Here is an 8,137-nt window from a genome sequence, read left to right as displayed (position 1 = left end):
AACCCTAAGGCATACTTATCTGATCCTTACACCTTCCGACCAATTTCTATTATCATGACTATTAAAACTACTTGAGAAGTACGTACATACACAACACTGTAATCACATTGAACATTTCAGCTTCTTGACCGATACCAGGATGGCTTCAGATCTGGACACTGTACACAAACCACTTTAACACACATTGTGGAGATGCCTTAAGACTACTAGACCATAATGAACCTTGCCTACTTATACTGTTGGATCTCTCCTCAGCCTTTGACACGGTTAAACACGCAAAATTAATTGACCTCCTTAAAACAAGGATGGGGTTATCAGGCACAGTGTTAAATTGTTTTTTCCCGTTACTTCAGAGTAGAACTCAAATATTCATAGTCACCCACGACCTTTCCAACAGTAATACGGTATCAATTGGAGTTCCACAAGGATCCGCACTATCACCAATTCTTTCAACCTATGTCTAAAACCTCTCACCACAAATGCCTCAATATGCAGTATCACATCAGTGCTACAACAAGAGGAGCCAATCACCAACTGTGCCCATTAAGGAAAATCAAACAGTTCCTACCTCCCTCTGACCTGCACAAACTGTCCAATCCCTTATTATCTTCCATTTAGACTACTGAATTGCGACCCTGGCTGGGATGCCCGAAACTAAACTGGCCACTCTGAACTCTGCTGCAGACTCATTACCGGCTCAAGAAAGCATGACCACATCACACCTGATCTAAGCCAACTTAACTGGCTTTCCCTAGATGCAAGGATCAGGTGTAAGATAGCATGCTTGACACACAAAGCACTACATCAGAACACGCCCACTTACCTGGCAAATAAACTTGAACTATCAGGTGGGAATCGCACACTAAGAAGTTCGAACACTCTACTGCTGAAACCTCCAAAGTTCAAAAAGAAGAGAACTTACAACTGTGCTTTCTCCGATCTTGCTCCGAGAATATGGAACGCTCTCCCATCAGAAACCAGAACAATCCCCTCGACCTCTACTTTTAATAATAAGTAAAATGCCTGCTCATGAATAGCTACATGAGACAATAGTACTGTAACCACACAAACTATTTGAAATGACCTTAAAACCTTGCCCTCCCCTATCTATGATGCAATCTGCATAGTGTTTATGATGTAGATGTCTATTTTCTTTTTGTCTTTAATATGCTTCTACTGTTTATGCATAGTTATCTATTAAGTTTTCCTGCTCAAGCTTAACTAGCAGGTGGCGTTGTACAACACTCTGATACCCTGCCGGGTCATGTTTGCGCTTTTTAAAACTTTTAAAATAAAGAAATACGTTTTACAGCTACATTAACATATAGCAAAAATAGGGTAGGCGCCAACACTTATCAGTGTCTTACTCCTTTTTTGATAGGTATTGCGTCAGTGAGTTCACCACTGGGTCCCAAACAGACCCTGGCGTAATTGTCTTGATGGAGTCAGACTAATTGCACCAGGAGATCGTCAGGTGCACCTTGCCTTTTCAAGGAATCCCACAGGAAACCTCTTGGAACAGGCTACCTTCAGGTCAATAAATGCTATATACAGATGCCCGCCCTCAGTTCGGTATATTTCCACGTTATGCACAGGAGTCTAAAGACCTGATTGATCCTTTTTTTATTGACTTGTGTTTTATAGAGCGCAAACTTGACCCGTTAGGCTATCAGAGAGCTTTACAGGATTAACAGGTTGTATACAAGAGACTTAGAAGGGGGGGTGTGACACATATGGGATACATACATCTAAAAACATTTTACGAGAAAATAGAGGTTCCAGTTCCTTGGGTGGAATGCCCAGAGGTGCCGGGTGGATAACATCCGGATAGCCCAAGGTGTGGCAGTAAACAGAAGAAGATCAAAAACACTGAGGGTGTTTGCAACGCAGGAGATTAGAAGAGGAAATTGCCCATTAGGAAGGTTTTGGCCTCCTTTTTAAAGCGTGCAAGAGATGGAATTCTTCTAATGGAGGGCGGGAGTGAGTTCCACATTCTTGGTGCGGCCCCAGAGAAGGCACGATTGTAAGGTTTTTTTCGCAAGCATGCTGGTTGGAGCAGGAGGTCTCTGGCAGACCGGGAGTTTCTGGTTCCTCCAGATACCACGAGTTTCTGGGCAAGAAATGCAGGGGAATTTGGGTATAGAGCCTTGTGAGTGATACAAGCCAGTTTAAGTTGGATTCTGGTCTCAAAAGGAAGCCAGTTCAGAGCTTTCAGGTGTGGTGAGATGTGGTTGAATTTCCTTGAACCTGTTAGTAGTCTGGCAGCCGTGTTGAGGCAGGCTTTTAATGGGGCTAGGGAAATCTTGGGTAAACCTGAGAGGGTAGAGCAAGCATATTCCAGTCTAGAGATGATTAGTGCATGGACTGAAGTTTGAGGTCCGGAGTGTCAAGGAGGGGTTTCAGTTTTCTTAGGTAGCTCAGGTGAAAGCTGGCCGATTTGGCCATTGAGTTGATGTGGTCACGCATGTTCAAGCTGCAGTCTAGGGTTATTCCAAGGGATTTGGCGGAGTTCACTATGGTCGGTGGACAGTTCAAAGCTGGGATCGCCTTAATCCATTTCTGAATGTCAGAGTTTGTTTTGGGTGGGAAATTAGAAGAAATTCTGGGTTTTTTGCATTGAGTTTGAGCTGCTTAGCGGTGAGCCATTGGACAGTCAACTTCAAGGCCTCATTCAGGGAAAGAATCTCCTCAGGAGAAGAGATTTTGATGTAGATCTGGGTGTCGTCGGCATACATGTAGTAGGAGATATTTGCGTTCTGTAGTAATTCGGCTAGCGGTTCAAGGTAAAGATTGAAGATGGTAGGGGACAAGGTTGATCCTTGGGGGACTCAAACCGAGATCGGAGAGGGAGCAGACAAGTTACCATTGATTAGGAATCTCTGTGAGCGGTTCTGGAGGAAGGACCTAAACCATTTCAGGACAGGGCCATCCAGACCCATACTGAGTTTGAGGCGTTCAAGGAGTTTTTCGTTGTTGACCTTATCGAAAGCCGAGGATAGATCTAGAAGGATTAGGAGACAGGTTTTGCCTTGATCAAGGGCTTGGAGGGCATCATCCACGATGTGGAGAAGGGTGGTTTTGGTGCTATGTCCAGGCCTGAATATGGATTGGAAGTCGTCTAGTAGGTGGACGTTGGTGATGTGTTGGCTCAACTGCTGATGCACACATTTCTCTAGAACGTTAGCTAGGGGTGGGATATTAGATATAGGCCTAAAGTTGTCAGGGGAAGCGGGATCCAGCATACGTTTTTTAAGATGGGGAGGACTTGGCCGGCTTTCAGAGAGTCAGGTATCGACCCGTGTAGAAGGGAGGCGTTGATTATTGCAGTCCAACTAGGAATGATAGATTGAGAGGCGGCAGCTACGCACTTAGAGGGGAGTGTGTCATTAAAGTGGTTGTTCGGGTTTAGGGAGGAAATAATTTTCGAGACGGAATGTTCGTCATAAACTTTGAAATTGGTCCAGTGCGCTTGGTGTTTGGGTGAATTCTGGAGGGGCAGCACGAAGAGCGGAGGCAGATCCGGAAGGGGTTGGGAGCCGGTGGCGGATCTAAGTTCATTTCCTAGGGCAGTGATTTTGTCAGAGAAAAAGGAGGAGAATTCCTCGGATGATATTAGGGATTTAGGGGTTTCTTTAGAAGTTTCAACCAGTTTGTTGGATTGGTGTTTGACCATTCCGAAAAGCTTGCGAGGTATGTTCTTGGCGTTTCCGAGTTTGGATCTGAAGAATTCTTTTTTTGAGTTGAGGATGTTCCTGTTATAGGTGTTTCTGGACTGGCGGAGAAGTTTTAAATGCGGCTGTGGGGTGCTGTCTTTCTGCCAGCCGGAGGGATCTCTTCTCATTGTTGAGGGATCCGTTGAACCAGGGACTTCTGTCTTTTATTTGGGTTCTTTATAGTTGTTAGATATAGTCGTGGAGTAATGTTCATTGAGGTCATTGACCATTGTGATATGGGGGAGGGGAGGTCAGACTTGCAGCGAGCAGCCAGTTCCCCATGATAAAGGATCTTGGTGTCTCTGACCCAACGTTTCGGAATCACAGGTTGCGGTGCCCATGTCTTGTGGAAAGTGATAGCGTGGTGGTCAGACCAATCACATGGGTCTATAGAGATAAGCTTGACCATTGTCTCCTTAGTGATAATCCAGTCTAGAGTAGTGCCTTTTGAGTGTGTTGGGAGTGAGCATGCTTGGGTAAGGGCTTGTTCGGGGAGGAGGTCTTTGATGGTGTTGACCTTAGGGTCCTTGAGGTCGTTCCAGTGCAGATTGAAATCACCAAGGAAAATGTCTTTAGAATTGGGGTAAACCTTGGCTGTGATGATTTCCATGAGATGGTCAGTGGAGGTGTTGTTCATGCCTGGGGGGTGGTAAAAGATGTGCAGTTTTCAAAGTTGGGTGGCGTTGCTGCTTATGGAAAGTGCTAGGTATTCGCAGGAGTCTGTGGAATTTGCCAGACGTTCAGTGACAAGGAGGTTAGTGTGGTAGATGCAGGCAATGCCTCCCCTTTTTTGTTAGATTGCCTGTCCAGTCTTGCAATGTTATAGTTGGGAGGGACTAAGAGATCTAAGCAGGGAGATGAGGATTCATCGAGCCATGATTTGGGCAGGATTGCTAGGTTGAGTGTTTGGCTCACGATGAGATTGGCGACATCCGCGGCATGCTTAGCTGCTGAGCGGCAGTTAATTTAGGAGGCCGGACAGAGGGGGGTCGGAGAGAGTGTTGTGAGTTGGGGCGGACAATGGTACTAGCGCTAGGTTGCCATCAACCACTCCTCTGTTGCAGAGGGTAGCTGATCTTTTGGGGTTGATTGCAACCGTGGGGATAGTATGTTCATTACTCACGTCTGGTAGACTTGGGGTTACCGGGGCAGAGTTGTAAGTAAGGAAGATGGCTAGAATATCCACTTCTGTGAGGTCTAGTGGGCTTGGGGTTATAGGGATCCTGCCGATTATTGCTCTACAGCCTGCTTGGTACAGTGAAAGGATATTGCTCCCCCTACTCTAAATGCAGCCAGGTCTATTCAGCCCAGCCCTGACTCATCCAGGGAAAGCAGGACACACCCCCAACACCCCGGTAGCTGTCTGAAGCAAATGCACATCCCCAGCCCCTGTCACTCCAAAGCCATACAGTCAATCCACAAACCAAATGAAGCACATAGGATGGCTAAGCAAGAAAATACCCACTTTCTAAAAGTGGTATTCTCAAACACACACTATAAAAATCATCTTTATAAAAGATGCATTTTTATATTCTGAGTTCAGGCATACTAAACTTCAACTTTCTATCATGTCCCCATGGGAAGTTATACTTGTAAGATGTTACAAAGTATTCCCTATTCTATCCAATGGGACAGATAACCTTACCAATGTGAAAAATGAAATTCAATGTATTTCACTATCAGGACATGTCACACACACCAGTACATGTCCTACCTTTCACCTACACTACACCCTGCCCACAGGGGTACCTTACGACTATCTTAGAGATGACTCACATGTAATAAAAGGGAAGGTTAAGGCCTGGCAAGTGGGTGCCCTTGCCAGGTCAAAATGGCAGTAGAGACTGCACACGGACACTGCAGTGGCAGGTCTGAGAACCCTTTGAAAGGCTGTTTGTGTGGGTGGCACAACCAGTGCTGCAGGCCCACTAGCAGCATTTGATTTACAGGCCGTGGGCATACACCGTGCACTGTACTAGGGACTTAGAAGCAAAACAAATAAGCCAATCAATGAAACACAAATCCATATGCACAATTTACTTAGGGAGCACTTGCACTTTAGCACTGATTAGCAATGGAAAAGAGCTCAAAGCATCTAAACCAGCAAAAATGAAATCAGGCACACAGCAAAAATACAGGAGGCAGAGGCAAAAAGACAGAGGAAAACCACGCCAAAGATGGCAGGTCTAACAATGTCCAAGCAAAAAAATGGCACTTTAAATACCCTTCCTAGAGCTTAAATAAGAGTTCTATGTGGTTGACAGAATAGCTGTGATCTTCACTTGGTCGGATGTGTATCCAACGGCTGCTGTTAGAAGCACCACATCCCAACGACAGCAAGAGTGTATTATAGTCAAAGAAGAAAATGTGGTGACAGCTATGTACTGGCATCTGTTGCACAGCAGGGGTGTGTATTATCACAACTGCTGTTTTGTTTGTTTATCAGTGATATATGAACCTATCTTTAGGAATTTTCTGAGGATATGCTATGGATATGCCAAAATTCGCTCAGTGAGAGATACTTTTATTAATGTTCGCAGATACTATCGCTCTTTTATCATTAACTGTCTTCTCGATGTTTAAGCTCCTTGATTTTTCTATACATTATCGCAATGGTGCTAAAGATATGATGATTAACAGTAGCTACACAAACGTTATTGGAATGAAAAAATGCAAAAAGTCCCATTAGATTGTTTCCAATCAACAAACAACTCCTGGATTGTGTAAATCACTTTGAATATCTGACGATAGCCTTTAACTTTAAGCTGAAAGTGTGCTAACATATCCACAAAGCTACAAATATATTGAAGCATTCAGCAGATGATGTCTTTAGATGTAAACTTAGGCTAGGCAGTCTGATAATACCCACCATTGTGCAGATCTGAATGTATGGCACAGAGATTTGGGACCAAATGCAACATTTTGAGATCTTTGGGGCTGATTATGATGGCGGTCGGACGAGCGTCCGACTGCCCTCCTGTTGGGAATAGGACCGGACGACAGGGCATTGGCAGTCCCGCCAGGCAAATTAATATCTAACCACCGTGGAGGCAGTCGGAAACATGCCTCTTACTTTGAGGCTTGTGCTGCAGCCCAAAAAAGGGCTGCAGCACAAACCTCACTGCTAAGAGGCATATTTTGAAACATCCCTGCACCTTGTGACAGGCAACATGTGGTGCCTGCCACATGGTGCAGGGATGTTTAGCAGGGTACCATAGGTACCCCCAGACCCCATAGTGGGTGCCAGGGGGGAAGGGGGAACATCTAGGGGCCCCCAAAGTAAATTTACGCCTGACAGGGCAGGTGGAAAGGGACATTGTAATCTGTATGTCGGTGCCTGAACAGGCACCGCCACTATTCTAGGGATTACTGTCCCTCTGAAGGTCCGACGGGCTCCTTAAGCCCATCGGATGCACGGCGGATGGTCTCTCCACCAGATGCCTCCGCCCACCGCATCCTAATGCGGCTAGTGGAATTGCAGGAGCAGAAGGTGGTGGGACCACCACCGATGGCCTGACGTACCCTGATGAATGCCTTCCTGCTGGCATTGGGTAATCAATCTATTTCTGATGTTAATGCTTTGGCCCCAGTATCATACTGTGAAAGAGTGAGCAGAAATTGTCATGCCAAGGATTGTATAAGATCACTGAAAGAAGGGAATTCACTTAATAAAGTGGCCCATAATTCATTGATCTCACTTTTCAGAGCTATTCTCCCCTGGCACAGGTCACTTGGTTGCTTACGGTATAACCCTGGTTTGCTTACTCCGGAGGCTGCATCTGAGATCAAGGAAGACTGCTGGACAGGGAAGCTACATAAGGTAATGCACATCTCTTGCCCTAACTCATACTTCTCAAGCTATTTAGCAAATAAAGAGATTATAGCCAGTAAACATTATCTAGATTGGCGTTATCCTGCTGTGCAGAGAGCTGGTTCCAAATTGTTTCACTTCCTACAACAGTTATAGGGAAAAATATAACTTGAGTTATAAAAACTTGTGTGCAAGTCCTTCAGGTGTTGGTGGGAGGGTTGTGTAAGGGGCTAACTGCCTGAAGGCCCACTCCCCACTCAATATGGGTGGTAGAACATGGAGTAGGGGTGTGACATCAGGAGGGGCACTAATATATATGCTAAACGTTCCTAAGGTAAGTCCCCGATTGACAACGAATCACTGAAGTATCAAGTGATTTACTGGATTAGGAAACAGCAAGATTGTTATTCTCACGTTAGAGGTGATATAGCGGATGTTCAGCATATCTCAGGTGGATCTGAGCTGTTAGATGCTATAAAACTGACCCTAAAAGATCAGAGACATATGCAAGGGTTGATTGCTTTTTGCCTAAAAATCGTCCTCAAATTTCAATTAGCGTCAGTCTAGAAATGGGAAACTTATCTACCATAGTTCCCCTGACTGACCAGGGCCA

The sequence above is a fragment of the Triturus cristatus genome, chromosome 4_1, assembly GCF_964204655.1.
Source record: "Triturus cristatus chromosome 4_1, aTriCri1.1, whole genome shotgun sequence".
Classification (NCBI taxonomy): Eukaryota; Metazoa; Chordata; class Amphibia; order Caudata; family Salamandridae; genus Triturus; species Triturus cristatus.
This window is presented reverse-complemented; position numbering follows the sequence as displayed.